The sequence below is a fragment of the Phyllobates terribilis genome, unplaced genomic scaffold (genome assembly GCF_046119375.1).
Source record: "Phyllobates terribilis strain yellow unplaced genomic scaffold, ASM4611937v1 Scaffold_5__5_contigs__length_657084704, whole genome shotgun sequence".
Lineage (NCBI taxonomy): Eukaryota > Metazoa > Chordata > Amphibia > Anura > Dendrobatidae > Phyllobates > Phyllobates terribilis.
Window position 1 is genome coordinate 42,040,018 of NW_027362765.1, and position 20,727 is coordinate 42,060,744.

The 20,727-nt window shown below is 48.3% G+C and overlaps 1 protein-coding gene across 1 annotated transcript in view; it reads right to left on the reverse strand.

Moving 5' to 3' along the window:
- Positions 1 to 5,982, reverse strand: part of LOC141270650 (uncharacterized) — a 63,423-nt gene extending 57,441 nt beyond the window's left edge. The window contains exon 1 of the mRNA XM_073680737.1: positions 5,920 to 5,982. The gene's annotated coding sequence lies outside the window, so the exon portion shown is untranslated. The remainder of the gene's footprint in view (positions 1 to 5,919) is intronic.
- Between the last annotated feature and the right edge of the window lie 14,745 nt (positions 5,983 to 20,727).

Below are 20,727 nucleotides of genomic sequence, written 5' to 3' on the forward strand. Positions count from 1 at the left end.
TATTACTGTACATATACACATGGCAGAACTGGGGGAAGGGGGCACTATCTCCGGGAATGGAGGGGTTAATGTCCCCTGTATACATGAGCACATTCAGCATTATATTACTGTACATATACACATGGCAGAAACGGGGGAAGGGGGCACTATCTCCGGGAATGGAGGGGTTAATGCCTCCTGTATACATGAGCACATCCAGAGTTATATTACTGTACATATACACATGGCAGAACTGGGGGAAGGGGGCACTATCTCCGGGAATGGAGGGGTTAATGTCCCTTGTATACATGAGCACATCCAGCGTTATATTACTGTACATATACACATGGCAGAACTGGGGGGAAGGGGCCACTCTCTCCGGGAATGGAGGGGTTAATGCCCCCTGTATATATGAGCACATCCAGCATTATATTACTGTACATATACACATGGCAGAACTGGGGGAGGGGGCACTATCTCCGGGAATGGAGGGGTTAATGCCCCCTGTATACATGAGCACATCCAGCGTTATATTACTGTACATATACACATGGCAGAAGTGGGGGAAGGGGGCACTATCTCCAGGAATGGAAGGGTTAATGTCCCCTGTATACATGAACACATCCAGCGTTATATTACTGTACATATACACATGGCAGAACTGGGGGAAGGGGGCATTATCTCCGGGAATGGAGTGGTTAATGCCCCCTGAACACATGAGCACATCCAGCGTTATATTACTGAACATATACACATGGCAGAACTGGGAGAAGGGGGCACTATCTCCGGGAATGGAGGGGTTAATGTCCCCTGTATACATGAGCACATCCAGCGTTATATTACAGTACATATACACATGGCAGAACTGGGGGAAGAGGGCACTTTCTCCAGGAATGGAGGGGTTAAGGTCCCCTGTATACATGAGCACATTCATCGTTATATTACTGTACATATACACATGGCAGAACTGGGGGAAGGGGGCACTATCTCTGGGAATGGAGGGGTTAATGTCCCCTGTATACATGAGCACATTCAGCATTATATTATTGTACATATACACATGGCAGAAACGGGGGAAGGGGGCACTATCTCCGGGAATGGAGGGGTTAATGCCCCCTGTATACATGAGCACATCCAGCGTTATATTACTGTACATATACACATGGCAGAACTGGGGGAAGCGGGCACTATCTCTGGGAATGGAGGGGTTAATTCCCCCTGTATACATGAGCACATCCAGCGTTATATTACTGTACATATACACATGGCAGAACTGGGGGAAGGGGGCACTATCTCTGGGAATGGAGGGGTTAATGTCCCCTGTATACATGAGCACATTCAGCATTATATTACTGTACATATACACATGGCAAAACTGGGGGAAGGGGGCATTATCTCCGGGAATGGAGGGGTTAATGCCCCCTGAACACATGAGCACATCCAGCGTTATATTACTGTACATATACACATGGCATAACTGGGGGAAGGGGGCACTATTTTTGGGAATGGAGGGGTTAATGTCCCCTGTATACATGAGCACATCCAGCGTTATATTACAGTACATATACACATGGCAGAACTGGGGGAAAGGGGTACTATTTTTGGGAATGGAGGGGTTAATGTCCCCTGTATACATGAGCACATCCAGCGTTATATTACTGTACATATACACATGGCAGAACTGGGGGAAGGGGGCACTTTCTCCAGGAATGGAGGGGTTAAGGTCCCCTGTATACATGAGCACATTCATCGTTATATTACTGTACATATACACATGGCAGAACTGGGGGAAGGGGGCACTATCTCCGGGAATGGAGGGGTTAATGTCCCCTGTATACATGAGCACATCCAGCGTTATATGACTGTACATATAGACATGACAGAACTGGGGGGATGGGGCACTATCTCCGGGAATGGAGGGGTTAAAGTCCCCTGTATACATGAGCACATCCAGCGTTATATTACTGTACATATACACATGGCAGAACTGAGGGAATGGGGCACTATCTCCGGGAATGGAGGGGTTAATGTCCCCTGTATACATGAGCACATCCAGCGTTATATTACTGTACATATACACATGGCAGAACTGGGGGAAGGGGATATTATCTCCAGGAATGGAGGGGTTAATACCCCCTATACACATGAGCACATCCAGCGTTATATTACTGTACATATACACATGGCAGAACTGGGGGAAGGGGGCACTATTTTTGGGAATGGAGGGGTTAATGTCCCCTGTATACATGAGCACATCCAGCGTTATATTACAGTACATATACACATGGCAGAACTGGGGGGAAAGGGGCACTATTTTTGGGAATGGAGGGGTTAATGTCCCCTGTATACATGAGCACATCCAGCGTTATATTACTGTACATATACACATGGCAGAACTGGGGGAAGGGGATATTATCTCCAGGAATGGAGGGGTTAATGTCCCCTGTATACATGAGCACATACAGCGTTATATTACTGTACATATACACATGGCAGAACTGGGGGAAGGGGGCACTATCTCCGGGAATGGAGGGGTTAATGTCCCCTGTATACATGAGCACATCCAGCGTTATATTACTGTACATATACACATGGCAGAACTGGGGGAAGGGGCCACTATCTCCGGGAGTGGAGGGGTTAATGCCCCCTGTATACATGAGCATATCCAGAGTTATATTACTGTACATATACACATGGCAGAACTGGGGGAAGGGGGCACTATATCTGGGAATGGAGGGGTTAATGAACCCTGTATACATGAGCACATCCAGAGTTATATTACTGTACATATACACATGGCAGAACTGGGGGAAAGGGGCACTATTTTTGGGAATGGAGGGGTTAATGTCCCCTGTATACATGAGCACATCCAGCGTTATATTACTGTACATATACACATGGCAGAACTGGGGGAAGGGGCCACTATCTCCGGGAATGGAGGGGTTAATGCCCCCTGTACACATGAGCACATCCAGCGTTATATTACTGTACATATACACATGGCAGAACTGGGGGAAGGGGGCACTATCTTCGGGAATGGAGGGGTTAATGTCCCCTGTATACATGAGCACATTCAGCATTATATTACTGTACATATACACATGGCAGAAACGGGGGAAGGGGGCACTATCTCCGGGAATGGAGGGGTTAATGCCTCCTGTATACATGAGCACATCCAGCGTTATATTACTGTACATATACACATGGCAGAACTGGGGGAAGGGGGCACTATCTCCGGGAATGGAGGGGTTAATGTCCCTTGTATACATGAGCACATCCAGCGTTATATTACTGTACATATACACATGGCAGAACTGGGGGAAGGGGGCACTATCTCCAGGAATGGAGGGGTTAATGCCCCCTGTACACATGAGCACATCCAGCGTTATATTACTGTACATATACACATGGCAGAACTGGGGGAAGGGGGCACTATCTCCGGGAATGGAGGGGTTAATGTCCCCTGTATACATGAGCACATCCAGCGTTATATTACTGTACATATACACATGGCAGAACTAGGGGAGGGGGCAATATCTCCGGGAATGGAGGGGTTAATGCCCCCTGTATACATGAGCACATCCATCGTTATATTACTGTACATATACACATGGCAGAACTGGGGGAAGGGGGCACTATCTCTGGGAATGGAGGGGTTAATGCCCCCTGTATACATGAGCACATCCAGCATTATATTGCTGTACATATACACATGGCAGAACTGGGGGAAGGGGGCATTATCTCCGGGAATGGAGGGGTTAATGCCCCCTGAACACATGTGCACATCCAGCGTTATATTACTGTACATATACACATGGCAGAACTGGGAGAAGGGGGCACTATCTCCGGGAATGGAGGGGTTAATGCCCCCTGTATACATGAGCACATCCAGCGTTATATTACTGTACATATACACATGGCAGAACTGGGGGAAGGGGGCACTATTTTTGGGAATGGAGGGGTTAATGTCCCCTGTATACATGAGCACATCCATCTTTATATTACTGTACATATACACATGGCAGAACTGGGGGAAGGGGGCACTATCTCTGGGAATGGAGGGGTTAATGCCCCCTGTATACATGAGCACGTCCAGCGTTATATTACTGTACATATACACATGGCAGAACTGGGGGAAGGGGGCACTATCTCCGGGAATGGAGGGGTTAATGTCCCCTGTATACATGAGCACATCCAGCGTTATATTACTGTACATATACACATGGCAGAACTAGGGGAGGGGGCACTATCTCAGGGAATGAAGGAGTTAATGTCCGCTGTATACATGATCACATCCAGCATTATATTACTGTACATATACACATGGCAGAACTGGGGGAAGGGGGCATTATCTCCGGGAATGGAGGGGTTAATGCCCCCTGAACACATGAGCACATCCAGCGTTATATTACTGTACATATACACATGGCAGAACTGGGAGAAGGGGGCACTATCTCCGGGAATGGAGGGGTTAATGCCCCCTGTATACATGAGCACATCCAGCGTTATATTACTGTACATATACACATGGCAGAACTGGGGGAAGGGGACACTATCTCCAGGAATGGAGGGGTTAATGTCCCCTGTATACATGAGCACATACAGCGTTATATTACTGTACATATACACATGGCAGAACTGGGGTAAGGGGGCACTATCTCCGGGAATGGAGGGGTTAATGTCCCTTGTATACATGAGCACATCCAGCGTTATATTACTGTACATATACACATGGCAGAACTGGGGGAGGGGGCACTATCTCCGGGAATGGAGGGGTTAATGCCCCCTGTATACATGAGCACATCCAGCGCTATATTACTGTACATATACACATGTCAGAACTGGGGGAAGGGGGCACTATCTCCAGGAATGGAGGGGTTAATGCCCCCTGTATACATGAGCACATCCAGGGTATATATTACTGTACATATACACATGCCAGAACTGGGGGAAGGGGGCACTATCTCCGGGAATGGAGGGGTTAATGTCCCCTGTATACATGAGCACATCCAGCGTTATATTACTGTACATATACACATGGCAGAACTAGGGGAGGGGGCACTATCTCCAGGAATGGAGGGGTTAATGCCCCCTGTATACATGAGCACATCCATCGTTATATTACTGTACATATACACATGGCAGAACTGGGGGAAGGGGGCACTATCTCTGGGAATGGAGGGGTTAATGCCCCCTGTATACATGAGCACGTCCATCGTTATATTACTGTACATATACACATGGCAGAACTGGGGGAAGGGGGCACTATCTCCGGGAATGGAGGGGTTAATGCCTCCTGTATACATGAGCACATCCAGCGTTATATTACTGTACATATACACATGGCAGAACTGGGGGGAGGGGGCACTATCTCCGAGAATGGAGGGGTTAATGTCCCCTGCATACATGAGCACATCCAGAGTTATATTACTGTACATATACACATTGCAGAACTGGGAGAAGGGGGCACTATCTCCAGGAATGGAGGGGTTAATGTCCCCTGTATACATGAGCACATCCAGCGTTATATTACTGTACATATACACATGGCAGAACTGGGGGAAGGGGGCACTATCTCCGGGAATGGAGGGGTTAATGCCCCCTGTATACATGAGCACATCCAGCGTTATATTACTGTACATATACACATGGCAGAACTAGGGGAAGGGGGCACTATCTCCAGGAATGGAGGGGTTAATGTCCCCTGTATACATGAGCACATTCAGCATTATATTACTGTACATATACACATGGCAGAACTGGGGGGAAGGGGCCACTCTCTCCGGGAATGGAGGGGTTAATGCCCCCTGTATACATGAGCACGTCCAGCGTTATATTACTGTACATATACACATGGCAGAACTGGGGGAAGGGGGCACTATCTCCGGGAATGGAGGGGTTAATGCCCCCTGCGCCCAGTAATGGGGAATCTCCACATACCTCCACCTGCAGAGCCGCTACCACATATATGGCTGTTCTGTGTGCACAGGACCTGTGATGAGGTCACAGGAGGGGAGGGGTCAGGGGTCACATGATCAGGGGCCTCAGTGGATGCAGGACTCTGCTGTGCTGGTTGTCATGGTGCTGGATGAGGGGAAGGTTATGTGTGGGGTCAGGAGGGGTTTACAGTGTGGATGTAGCGGAGCCGCGCGTGTGCGGGTTGTACGGAGCGGAGCCGCGCGTGTGCGGGTTGTACGGAGCGGAGCCGCGCGTGTGCGAGGTGTACGGAGCGGAGCCGTGTGCATATCTCTCAATTTTTGAAGAAGAGAAAGAGGGTCACTTCATGTGGCAAATTTTGGCCACGCCCTCAATAAACACTCGTTTACCTTTTCTTTCTCCTAGGGCTGGCTGCAGGTTTTCGAGGGCCCCGTGCGAAGGAGTCTCAGTGGGCCAAAGCCACAGATTTCACTAACAATGCTCCATAGAGAATAATGGGCCCCATATAATGCTCCATACAGAATAATGGGCCCCAAATAATTCTCCATACAGAATAATGGGTCCCATATAATTCTCCATACAGAATAATGGGCCCCATGTAATGCTTCCTAAAGAATAATGGGCCCCATATAATGCTCCATACAGAATAATGGACCCCATATAATGCTCCATACAGAATAATGTACACCATATAATGCTCTATACAGAATAATGGGCCCCATATATTGCTCCATACAGTATGGGTCCCATATATAGCTCTATACAGTAAGGTCCCCATGTATATAGCTCCATACAGTACAGGCCCCATATATTGCTCCATTCAGTATAGGCCCCATATATAGCCACATACAGTATGGGCCCCATATACTGCTCAAAAAAATAAAGGGAACACTTAAACAACAGAATATAACTCCAAGTAAATCAAACTTCTGTGAAATCAAACTGTCCACTTAGGAAGCAACACTGATTGACAATCAATTTCACATGCTGTTGTGCAAATGGAATAGACAATAGATGGAAATTATTGGCAATTATCAAGACACCCTCAATAAAGGAGTGTTTCTGCAGGTGGGGACCACAGACCACATCTCAGTACCAATGCTTTCTGGCTGATGTTTTGGTCACTTTTGAATGTTGGTTGTGCTTTCACACTCGTGGTAGCATGAGACGGACTCTACAACCCACAGAAGTTAGTGGAGCTCATCCAGGATGGCACATCAATGCGAGCTGTGGCAAGAAGATTTGCTGTGTCTGTCAGCGTAGTGTCCAGAGGCTGGAGGCGCTACCAGGAGACAGGCCAGTACACCAGGAGACGTGGAGGGGGCCGTAGGAGGGCATCAACCCAGCAGCAGGACCGCTACCTCCACATTTGTGCAAGGAGGAACAGGAGGAGCACTACCAGAGCCCTGCCAAATGACCTCCAGCAGGCCACAAATGTGCATGTGTCTGCACAAACGGTTAGAAACCGACTCCATGAGGGTGGTATGAGGGCCCGAAGTCCACAGATGGGGGTTGTGCTCACAGCCCAACACCGTGCAGGACGCTTGGCATTTGCCACAGAACACCAGGATGGGCAAAGTCGTCACTGGCGCCCTGTGCTCTTCAAAGATGAAAGCAGGTTCACACTGAGCACATGTGACAGACGTGACAGAGTCTTGAGACACCGTGGAGAGCGATCTGCTGCCTGCAACAACCTGCATGACCGGTTTGGCAGTGGGTCAGTAATGGTGTGGGGTGGCATTTCTTTGGAGGGCTGGTGCGGTTGGCCCTGGGTTCCTCCTAATGCAGGACAATGCCAGACCTCGTGGCTGGAGTGTGTCAGCAGTTCCTGCAAGATGAAGGCATTGAAGCTATGGACTGGCCCGCACGTTCCCCAGACCTGAATCCAATTGAGCACATCTGGGACATCATGTCTCACTCCATCCACCAATGTCACGTTGCACCACACACTGTCCAGGAGTTGGCGGATGCTTTAGTCCAGGTCTGGGAGGAGATCCCACAGGAGACCATCCGCAACCTCATCAGGAGCATGCCCAGTCGTTGTAGGGAGGTCATACAGGCACGTGGAGGCCACACACAATACTGAGCCTCATTTTGACTTGTTTTGAGGACATTACATCAAAGTTGGATCAGCCTGTAGTGTGTTTTTCCACTGTAATTTTGGGGGTGACTCCAAATCCAGTCCTCCATTGGTTAATAAATTTGATTTTTGTGTGATTTTGTTGTCAGCACATTCAACTTGGTACAGAACAAAGTATTCAATGAGAATATTTCATTCATTCAGATCTAGGTTGTGTTATTTGAGTGTTCCCTTTATTTTTTTGAGCAGTGTGTGTGTATATATATATATTAAAAAATCAAATACTCACCCCTCCTCACTGGCGGGAAGTCAGGACTCCTCAGCGTCTTGCCACACTCTGCACTGTCACCGCAGTGTAGTGACGTCAGTGCGCCCTCTGCCCTGACATGTCAGGAGTAGTGATGAGCAAGCATGCTCGGTGCTCGCCCGAGCCTCTCACTGCTCGGTGCTCGCCGAGTATTTCCGGGGTTGCTCGGGTCCCCTCCCTGCATGTTTGGCGCTCTATACAGAGCCAATGAATATGCAGGGATTGTCTGCCACTCACTGTAATGCCGCAGCCATGTTGGTTGTGGCATTACAGTGATTGGCTGGCCACATAGCATCATCAGGTCTATATCAGACCTGGCGCCGCCGTGCAAGTCACAGTCACTCTGGAATGAGACGATGTATGGAGAGGTGCTGCTGAGCTAGGGAGAGATTTGCTTGTTTCTACTTAGTGTAGGTATACCAAACTATATTAGAGATACATATCCATCTCAACAAACAGTCCTTCTGAGGACTAATCCATCTACAGAGATATCAGGCAGGCAGTGTATATAGGCAGGCAGGGTATATAGCAGACTGCAGTGCATATAGCACAAGAGGCTCCATTCCAGTTTTGTCTGCTGCTGCTGTTAGATATTTCTAGACATAGGCCCAGGTCTCAGGGGCCAGGAATCATTTTTTTGGGGATCTTAAGCCTCATTATTTACTTAAAAAGCAATCCAGAGAACACCATTTTTCTGTGCCATTTGCTTGTTGGCACTGCAGAATACAGCCAGGTCCTTTCCATATTACAGCGCTAAAAATCCAGCTATTTAAAACTGTAGTTTGTCCGTCACACAAATCACATATAATTGCGCTGAAAATACTGCCATTGCTGGCCTCCATTAAAAATTTGTTTCAGTGTGTCAGTGAAGCTATTGACACCAGTTTGCTGGTTACCTACAGGCCAGCTATTTAAAACTGTGGTTTGCCGTCATACGGATCACATATAAGTTCGCTCCAAATTCAGCCATTTGTAGTGAGCATGGAAGATATTGTCCTCCATTTTTAAAATGGGCAAGGCATGTGGCAAGGGACGGGGAATGGTGCACGCAGAGGCCGAGACCGTGGGTAAGCTGAAATTGTGCCACAACAAACACCCACATCTTCTTGCTCGACCTTCCTGTCCCAATTAGTAGAGGACCGCAGAACACCACTACTGAACACAGAACAGTGTGAAAAGGTTATTGGTTGGATAGCAGATAATGCTTCCAGTCAGTTAGCCACCACCACCACCCTGTTTTCCACACGGTCAAGTCTCAGTAGCCGTGAGTCTGGACCGCTTATTCCTTACCCTGAACCTCCTTCCTTCCACCATGCCGAGTGCCCAGAGACAACTAATCCCACACTTGGACACTCCGAAGAGCTGTTCACTTTTCCATTTATAGATTCGGGCCTCTCGCCCGATGCACTTGAAGCGGGGCAAGAGGAGATTGCATGTAGCGATGCCCAAATATTTGAACAGCCACGGTCACACAAAGGCGACGGTGGGAAAGTGTCACAAGAGGTGGACGGTGATGAGACACAATTGCCAGAAAGTCAAGAGGAGAACCAGGGTCCGGAAGTGGAAGACGAGGTGGTGGATGATATAGCAACTGACCCAACCTGGCAGGAAGACATGCAGAGCGAGGACAGCGAGCACACAGGGGGAGGGAGAGCACCCTAACAGACAGGAAGAAGCAGTGTGGTGGCCGCAGACAGAAGGCAGGCAACCGTTCCCCGTAACACCAGCAAGAAGGAAGTTGCCAGTACAACTGTTAGGTCTTCCCGAGTCTGGTTGTTTTTTAAAGACTCTGCCGATAACCCCAAAAAGGCCATTTGCACCACCTGCTAGGCCAGCATCAGCAGGGGTGGCAAAACTACCAGCCTGACCACCACCAGCATGATCAGGCACATGGCAGTAAAGCATCCGACTTTGTGGGCCGAACCACAGGGTCCAGGAACAGTGTCCGCGGGTGGCACCACTGCTTCTTCCACTGTTGTGCATGCAAGCCAATCCCCTGTCCATGGTGCATGCGAAGATGCCTCCTGCCCTGCACCTGTCATTGCACACTCTCAAGTAGCGGCATCAGGAAGCACATCCACGTCCTTGTCCCAGCGCAGGGTTCAGTTGTCCATACCCCAGTCCTTGGAACGCAAGCGCAAATATGCAGCCAACGCCCCACAGGTCACACTACTAAATTCCCACATTTCGCAACCTCTTGCGCTCGAAATGTTGCCTTTTAGGCTCGTGGAGATGGAAGCATTCCACAACCTGATGACGGCGGCCGTCCCTCGGTACTCAGTCCCCAGCCGCCACTATTTCTCCCGGTATGCCGTCCCCGTATTACACAAGCACATGTCCCAAAACATTAGCCATGCCCTCAACAACGCAGTTACCGGGAAAGTCCACCTAACCACGGACACGTGGACAAGTGCTTGTGGGCAGGGACGGTACATCTCGCTGACGGCACACTGGGTTAACATAGTGGAAGCCGGGACCCAGTCGGACCTTGGAACGGAACACGTCCTCCCGATGCCAAGGATTGCAGGCCCAACGTCAATCAGGGTTGCCCCCACAGTCTACAGCTCCTGCACCTCATCCTCCACAGTCTCTTCCTCCTCTTCAGCCTCCATCTCCGAAATGACCACAACAGTCAGAAGCTGGAAGCACTGCAGCACTGCCTCGGCCAGGCGACAATAGGCTGTGCTGAAGCTAATATGCTTAGGTGACAAACTGCACAATACTGAAGAGTTGTGGACAGCTCTGAAAGCAGGCAGATCTGTGGCTTACACTGCTGAACCTACAGCCAGGCATGGTCGTGTGTGACAATGGACGGAACATGGTGGCGGCTATGAGGCGAGGCGAGCTCACACATGTACCATGCCTGGCCCATGTGCTTAACCTCCTGGTTCAGAAGTTTCTCAAATGCTACACGGAGCTGCCAGATCTGCTTGTTAAAGTACGCCGCCTGTGTGCCCATTTTAGAAAGTCACCTATAGCTTCCACCGCCCTTGCCGTGTTTCAGCAGCATTTGCAGCTTCTGGCTCACAGACTGGTGTGTGATGTCCCCACGGGTTGAAACTCTACACTGCAGATGTTGGGAAGGATTTGTGAGCAGAAGAGGGCAGTTGTTGAGTACCAGCATCAACAAGGCCGTCGGTATTCAGTTCAGACTCCACACATAAGACCTCAGCAGTGGACATGGATGTCAGACATATGTGCCATCCTCCAAAATTTTGAGGACTCCACCAAGATGGTGAGCAGCGATGATGCCATAATTAGCATCACCATCCTGCTTCCCTGTCTTCTGAAACGCTCTCTGCTCACAATCAAAGATGATGCATTGCAGAAGGAGCACGATGAGATGGAGCAAGGAACCATACAGGGTGATTACACACAGCCCAGCCTCATCTCATCCCAACGTAGATTGGGTGACAATAAGGAGGAGGAGGAGGAGGAAGAACAGTAGCTAGTTTCATGCACTATAGACAGTACTACCTGCACAACTGTCATACCGTCTGTTCAGCGTGGATGGCCTGAGGACAGAGAGGAGGAGAGCATGGTCAGTCGTCCTCTTGGTGAGGACACGGAAGTCTTGCCTGTTAGCCGTCTGGCACACATGGCTGAGTTTATGTTACACTGCCTTTCCCATGACCCTCGCGTTCTCAAAATTTTGGGTGACAGTCATTACTGGTTGGTGACACTTCTAGACCCACGCTACAAGGAGAACTTTATATCTCTTATTCCTGAGGAGGACAGGTCTACAAAAATGGGGCAGTACCAGAAGGCCCTTGTTGCGGAACTATTAAAAACATTACTATCTGAAAACGCTGGCAGCAGAGGTCACAGTTCGTTGGACAACCAAGGACTACAGGCGAGAGAGACACAACTCCAATCCAGCAGAGGCAGGGGAACACTGTCAAAGTTCTGGGAGAATTTTCTCAGTCCCTCCCATCGTACAGGCCCTGAGGCGCGGGGTACTCTCACAAGGAGTGCAAAGTTTGGGAAGATGCTGAGGGAGTACCTTGCCGACCATACCAACGTCCGCTGTGATTCCTCTGTGCCTTATAATTATTGGTTATCCAAGCTGGATACGTGAAATGAACTGGATCTCTATGCCCTACCGCTAGCGTTTTATCAGAGTGGGTTTTTAGTGCCGCTGGTGGAATTATAACTGATAAGCGCATCTGCCTGTCAACTGAAAATGCTGACAGGCTGACTCTTATAAAAATGAACAAGGGCTGGATTGGGCCAGACTTCTCAACACCACCGAATGATATCAGCGTAACATAAACTCAAATCCAGTGTCTTTTTTTGGGAGGTGTATTCCCATGCACCTTTTCACACCCACACATGGGTATATGCTTCCTGATTTTGGCTATTTGCTCTTGTCCTCCTCCTTCTCCATCATTTCACCAGGGTGACCGTGGTCCATGATGCAACAACCACATCATTTTTTAAAGGGTGTTCATGTTGCCCGTAAAAAATTTTTTATGTACAGTATGTTCATGTATACCCCCCAGGGGTAAATGTTTGTCAGCCCATACACTTAGTGCATGGGCATTACAAGTATAGAAGACCCGCTCCTTTCTAATGGGAACATTTTTTTATGAGGCCCAACTCCACATCTCTTCCAAGGGGCATTGGAGAGCCTCCCAATTTTTGGCAGCCCTTGCATTCACTACATAGGCCAACACTATGGGAGACCCACTTCCTAATAACGGGAACATTGTTTTTAGGAGGCTCTCTGACCTCTACGTCTCTTGCTAGGGGCATTGGAGTTCCTGCTAATTTTTGGCAGCCGTTGCTTCACTGCATAGGCAAACAGTATGGGAGACCCTCTCCTTTCTAATGGGAATTTGTCGTTACTGTGGCCCTGCTCTATGTGTCTTTAAATTGTTAGTGGAGTTTTTCCTAAATTTTGTCAGCCGTTGGACTCACTGCATACCCTATAACTGTATAGCACACCCGCTCCTTTGTAATGGAAATATATCATTACTGTGGCCCTGCTCTATGTGTCTTTAAATTTTTAGTGGGGTTTTTCACAAATTTTGGCAGCCCTTGCAGTAACAGCATGGGCATTACCACTGTAGGAGGTTGTGAAAAGCTTCCGCCTCCACGAGCCTAAAAGGCCACATTTCAAGTGCAAGCAGCTTTAGATGACTTCCTTGGAGAAATGACAGCTGGAGTAGATACAGTTTCCCAAAATTCAGTCCTTTCACCGAGCTAAAAAATATGGCTGTGGTGAAATACAACTCACGACAAGCTGTGGATTGGCTCCGTACCGTCCCTGGCCACATTCACTTGACCACGTGTTTGTGGTTAGGCAGTCTTTCCCAGTGAGCGCACTGGGGAGGGCACGTGTAATGTTGTGGGACCCGTGCTTGTGGAAGGCGGAGACGTCACAGGGGCAAATAGTGGCGGCTGGGGACTGAGTATGGATACCCGGTCGCCACCGCCATAAGGTTGTGGACAGCTTCCGCCTCCACAAGCCTAAAAGGCCACATTTCAAGTGCGAGCAGCTGTCAAAAATTTGGCAGTATAGTATTGCAGCCTGTGGGTGGGTTGCTGGCTGCATACTTGGGCTTGCATTCCAAGGAATGTGGTAAGGACAACTGAACGCTGCACTGGGACAAGGATGGTGATTGTTGCAAGTTTGCAACGACAGGTGCATGGCAGGAAGCATCTTCGCATGCGCCAAGGATCACTTATGATGGGCACACTTTTAGGCAGTAACCTGGGAGTTAGAGATGCTTCCAGGGGTCTGCCCCATGCTGTTCCCATGTCATTTGAGCACTGTTCCCATCGATTTGGGCAATTTTTAGGCCCTCTGCAGACCGCCGGGGGGAGCCGTCTGAAAAATGCTCGCGTTTCCCATAGACTTACAGTGGGTACGGAAAGTATTCAGACCTCTTTCAATTTTTCACTCTTTGTTTCATTGCAGCCATTTGGTAAATTGTAAAAAGTTCATTTTTTTCTCATTAAAGTACACTCTGCACCCCATCTTGACTGAAAAAAAACCCAGAAATGTAGAAATTTTTGCAAATTTATTAAAAAAGAAAAACTGAAATACCACATGGTCATAAGTATTCAGACCCTTTGCTCAGTATTGAGTAGAGGCACCCTTTTGAGCTAGAACAGCCATGAGTCTTCTTGGGAATGATGCTACAAATTTTTCACATCAGGATTTGGGGATCCTCTGCCATTCTTTGCAGATCCTCTCCAGTTCCGTCAGGTTGGATGGTGAATGTTGATTAACACCCATTTTCAGGTCTCTCAATTGGGTTTAGGTCAGGGTTCTGGCTGGGCAAGTCAAGAATGGTCACAGAGTCATTCTGAAGCCACTCCTTTGTTATTTTAGCTGTGTGCTTGTCGGAAGGTGAACCTTCGGACAAGTCTGAGGTCCAGAGCACTCTGGAAGAGGTTTTCATCCAGGATATCTCTGTACTTGGCCGCATTCATGTTTCCTTCAATTGCAACCAGTTGTCCTGTCCCTGCAGTTGAAAAACACCCCCATAGCATGATTCTGCCACCACCATGTTTCACTGTTGGGATTGTATTGGGCAGGTGATGAGAAGTGCCTGTTTTTCTCCACACATACCGCTTAGAATGATCACCAAAAAGTTCTATCTTCGCCTCATCAGAAAATCTTATTTCTCAGTCTGGGAGTCCTTCATGTGTTTTTGAGAAAACACTATGCGGGCTTTCATATGTCTTGCACTGAGGAGAGGCTTCCGTCGGGCCACTCTGCCATAAAGGCCCGACTGGTAGAGGGCTGCAGTGATAGTTGACTTTGTGGAACTTTCTCCCATCTCCCTACTGCATCTCTTGAGCTCAGCCACAGTGATCTTAGGGTTCTTCTTTACCTCTCTCACCAAGGCTCTTCTCCCACGATTGCTCAGTTTGGCAGGACGGCCAGGTCTAGGAAGACTTCTGGTGGTCCCAAACTTCTTCTATTATGGAGGCCACTGTGCTCTTAGGAACCGTGAGTAATGCAGAAATTCTTTTGTAACCTTGGCCAGATCTGTGCCTTGCCACAATTCTGTCTCTGAGCTCCTTGGGCAGTTCCTTTGAGCTCATGATTCTCATTTGGTCTGACATGCACTGTGAGCTATGAGGTCTTATATAGACAGGTGTGTGCCTTTCCAAATCAAGTCCTATCAGTTTAATTAAGCACAGCTAGACTCCAATGAAGGAGTAGAACCATCTCAAGGAGGATCACAAGGAAATGGACAGCATGTGACTTAAATATGAGTGTCTGAGCAAAGGGTCTGAATACTTATGACCATGTGATATTTCAGTTTTTCTTTTTTAATAAATTTGCAAAAATTTCTACATTTCTGTTTTTTTTCCGTCAAGATGGGGTGCAGAGTGTACTTTAATGAGAAAAATATGAACTGTTTAGAATGTAACAAATGACGGCAATGAAACAAAGAGTGAAAAATACTTTCTGAATACTTTCCATACCCACTGTACATTGGGCTCATTGCTCGGGTCGAGCACCCGAGCATTCCAATTTGCTCGGACCGAGCAACCGAGCATTTTAGTGCTCGCCCATCATTAGTCAGGAGATGCGGAAGACGTTGGAGCCAGGGACGATCGAGGAGAGGCAAGTATGGCAAGTGCCAGGGCCCTGAGGAAGCGGGGGGGGGGGCACACTCGCTGGCACCCAGCTCTCCCGACTTACCGGGCTCATAGCGTACCGGGGTCCCCGACTTATCCCACTTCCACAGGGCTCGGCACTTGCCCGGCGCTGACGCCGGTCCTGATATAGAAACCGGGAGAACAGCGGTGCCGTGATGGGACGCAGGACTGAGCCCTCAAATCGGGACAGTCCTGCCGAATATGGGACGGTTGGGAGCTATGTATATGCTCTCCATCCTGGTATATATTCCTTATACTGGGCTTCATCCTGGTGTGGGGCCCCCATCTGGGGCCTATCCTGGTATATAACGTATTTTTCGGACCATGAGACGCACTTTTTTCCCTCCAAATTTGGGAGGAAAATAGGGGGTGCGTCTTATGGTCCGAATGTACCGGTAGTTGCGATGGTGGTGGAGCAGGATCATAGGAAGCAGGGCCCTCCGTTCCCTCCCTCACGCATCTGGCAGCAGAAGAGGCGAGATGCTGCGGGGCTGGTGTCTGGCAGCAGGCAATGAGGCAGAGCGGCGTGCGCTGCTTTACCGGTGGCACGGCCATCTTCCTGCAGCTTTTCTACAGGAAAATGGCTGTTGAGATCTTAGTCTGCACATGTGCCAGCTTTACATTACATACATACAGATCAGAGGCGTAACTAGGAGGGGCAGCCAGGGCATGTGTGCTTGGTGCAGCCGGCAGGGGGCACAGTCGGGTCGCTTAATGTAGCGGTAAGAAGTATCTCCCCCGGCGGCTGCATTCTGCTGCCCCCCGGACAGGGATTCGGCCGTTCTCTGAGCAGGCTGTCAAACTGACAGCCGGCTCACAGAACGTGCAGCGCGCCGCCTCTGAGTGATTGTACGCACATCTTTCAGACGCTAGTACAATTGAAGCTCTGACTGCTGAGTCAGAGCGATTCCAGCAGGGTGATCAGGTCATGTGATCATGCTGCTGACTTCACTCGAGAGAAGAGTATTGGTAGTGGTTATAGCTCCACACTGGAGCTGAAGACACCGAAGATTACATGGGGGTGGGGAGATTTACTGTGGGGGTGTATATACTCTGTGAGGGGGGTATTTACTGTGGGGGTGTATATACTCTGTGTGTGGATGGGTATTTACTGTGGGGAGTATATACTGTGTGTGTGGGCCAATTTACTCTGTGAGGGGGTATTTACTGTGGGGGTGTATATACGCTGTGTGTGTGGGCAGGGTATTTACTGTGGGGATGTATATACTCTCTGTGTGTGGGGGAATATACTTTGTGTGGGGGGTATACGCTGTGTGTGGTGGGGTATTTACTGTGGGGGTGTATTTACTCTGTGTGTGGGGGGGATATTTACTGTGTGAGGCTGGGGGAGATTTAGTGTAACAGGGCTGGGGGGGGATTTACTGTGTGTGTGGGGGGGGATTTACTGTGTGGGGAGATTTAATGCAATGGTGCTGGGGGCCATTTAGTGTAACGGGGCTGGGGGAGATTTAGTATAACGGGGCTGGGGGGATTTACTGTGTGGGGGAGATTTCGTTTAACAGGGGGAAGATTTGAGGACACAAGTTTGGGGAGCAAGGAGACACAGTAGGTGCAGACACAGTATGGGGATTGAGGGTGATGGGATGGGTAAAGACACAGTATAGTGAGTTGGGGGGTGTGAGGAGGCAGTATGGAAAGTGAGAGGGTAAATGTATTAGGAGGGAGAAGGAAACTATTGAGGGGAATAGTGCGAGGAAACAGTATGGGGAGAAAAGTGTAAGTGGGCACAGAATAGAGACTGAACAGTGTGGGGGGTAGTATGGGGGGACAGTGTAAGGGCACAGCCAGGAAGGGGTATTAAGCCAAGGGGGGGGGGGGGGGGAGTGTGATGAAGGTGCACAGTATAGAAACTGGACCCTATAGGGCTGACACCGTGTGAGAGCACAGTGTGAAGAGGGGGCCCAATATGGAAAGTAGAGGGCAGTGTGGAGGGCATGTACCATAAGAGGTACAGAGTGGGGGTCATATTTTGTGCAGGGAATATAGTGAGAGGCAATTATTTATTCAGGGGCTCATTGTAGGGCTGATATTTTTATGCAGGAGCATTATAATGACACTGCTATCTTTAAGGGCACCATGTCGGGATGTGCTGCAGAAGACCGGAGAAAATGGAAGTCTGCAGAGACGAGCTGTGGATGAGAAAAGTCATCATGGAGTCTGGACAAGAGGAAGAAAAGAAAGAGAACGACTCCAGAGATAACGTCATCTATCAGGTACCTGGATGTAAATGTTATTTGTGATACTGACAAATTTTCATGTTTTTATTTATGTTAGGAGCATTAAAGGGGTTGTCCACGTTTGTGATGAGTCTGCAGTCATTCTATGTGACTGCAAGACTTCTGGATTCTCACACTGCGCACTGCACACTGTCAGGATTCTCTGGGGCCGGCAATTTGCATACATGCAGCCACCTGCAGACTAGACCAGGACTAAAATCAGAGCCCAGATTATAAAGAGAAAACGAGTGGCTAACCAAGCTCAGCTGTGAGCACCAAGATTTCCAACATGGCCATTTAACCCCTGTTCTGCCAGAAGAAATAAAACATGTCTTAAAATTAAGGAGTAGTGCTTCTTCTCTGAGCCGGATTAGGAGACCTCAGATGCTGCGGTCTTCTGGCTTCACCCCGTTGCGGTAACCGCGTGACAGTACCCCCCCTTCTACAAGAGACATCTGGAACCTCAGGACCAGGTCTATTGGGGTGAGCCACATGAAAAGCCCGGATCAGTCTGGCCGCATGAACATCCGATGCTGGTACCCACATCCTCTCCTCGGGACCGTACCCTCTCCAATGTACCAGGTACCGAAGCAACCGATTAACAAGACGGGAATCCAAGATCTTCGCAATCTGGCCGTTTAACCACTGTTCTGCCAGAAGAAATAAAACATGTCTTAAAATGAAGGAGAAGTGCTTCTTCTCGGAGCCGGAGTAGGAGCCCTCAGACACTGCAGTCTTCCGGCTCCACCCCGTTGCAGTAACCCCATGACATTTAGTGTCCACAAGCCTAAACTGCAACATTTCGAAGCCAAGCAGTTTCGAAATGTGCCGGTTTACTGTTTGTGTTTGTGGGTGGGTGGCTGGGTATTTCCACTGGCGTTCCATGGCCTGGGTTAGAGACAGCTGAATGCTGCGCTGGGACAAAGAATTGGACACGGTTGCTGATGGTGCTTGTAAACGTGCAACGAAAGGTGCAGGGCGAGAGGCATATGCACTTGTGTCCTGGACAGGGGGTTGGCAAGTATGTAGCACAGGGAAAGAGGCAGTGGTGGACCAAGGCGTTCGGCCCACCTAGTCAGGTGCTTTGATAACGTGCCTGAGAATGCTGCTGGTGGTCAGGATGGTGGTGTTCAGGCCCCTGCTGATCTTGGTATGGCATAGGTTACAAATCACAGTTCTTTTATCGTCCGCATTTTCTTTAAAAATGCGCCACACTGGGGAATGCCTAATAGGCAGCCCTCGCAAAAAATCTTTACAGGATCATTCTGCGGCCTTCGCTTAAAATTTTTAGAGGGTGATCAGGTGGCCTTCGCTGCAAATATTGAGAGGGTAAACAGGTGGCCCTAGCTCCAAATCTTTGGAAGGTAAACAACCAGCCTTCGCTCAAAATATTGAGAGGGTAACCAGGCGGCCCTCACTCAAAATCTTTAGAGGGTAAACAGGCTGCCCTTGCTCAAAATCTTTAGCGGTAAACAGTCAGCCCGCTGTCCAATACTTTAGAGGGTCATCATGTGACCCTCGCCTTAATTTTTTCAGGGTGTGCATGATGCCCTCCTTCATAACTTTTACAGGTTGCGTAAGAGACCTACCTCTACAACTCTCATATATATATATATATATATATATATATATATATATATATATATATATATATATATATATATATATATATATATATATATATATATATATATATATATATATATATATATATATATATATATATATATATATATATATAAACCCCCCCAGGGGTGAACGTTTTTCAGCCATTGTACTTAGTGCCTACGCTTTATGAGTCTAGGAGTTCCACTACCTAGCAATTTTAACAGAGTGCACATAAGACCCTCCTTTAAATCTAATACAGGGTAGATCGGAGTCCCTCTTCTTTCTAATTTTGGCAGTTCTTTCACTGTCCGTATAGGCTTTGTGAGTTTCAGAGTCCCTCCTTCATATGTTAAACAGGATGTGTCTGACCATGTCACACACACCACATGCCCAGATAAGGTAGGAAAACGTTGAAATTACACTTACTGGTGACTACCGGTGAGTGTAGTTTTATATCCCCTTCTACTATGTCATCTACTGTCGTCATAGGCGACGGGGAAATATGGTGAGAGATGGCCCGGCTATTAAAGCTATGTTTTTACTGTGTTTTTTCATGAGTTTAATGCAAATTAAAAGCAGCTTTTTACAGTGCCAGCAAAAGCTATGAGATTTTAGAAATTTTATGCACAAGATTGATATTTTTTCCTGACTGACACGGTCAACATGTTTTGAAAAAAGCAGCATGACGATTCTTTCAATGTTTTTTCACCGCTGAAAGCAATGAGAAGGTGCAAAACACAGTAAAAATGCTACAAGGCCTCAGGGGTGGAGGAGGCAGTTTTTTTTAATTTTGCCTTATATACAAGTCATTATACAGGAAAGAATGTTTCCAAACATTTTTTCCTGTCAAATCCATTTTAACTTCGGTTTTGTATGTCTTATTGTCATTCAGTAAGCGTGGTGTAATACTAGGACAACACTGTTCCTAGCAGTGACCTGGGAGTCAGAGATGCATC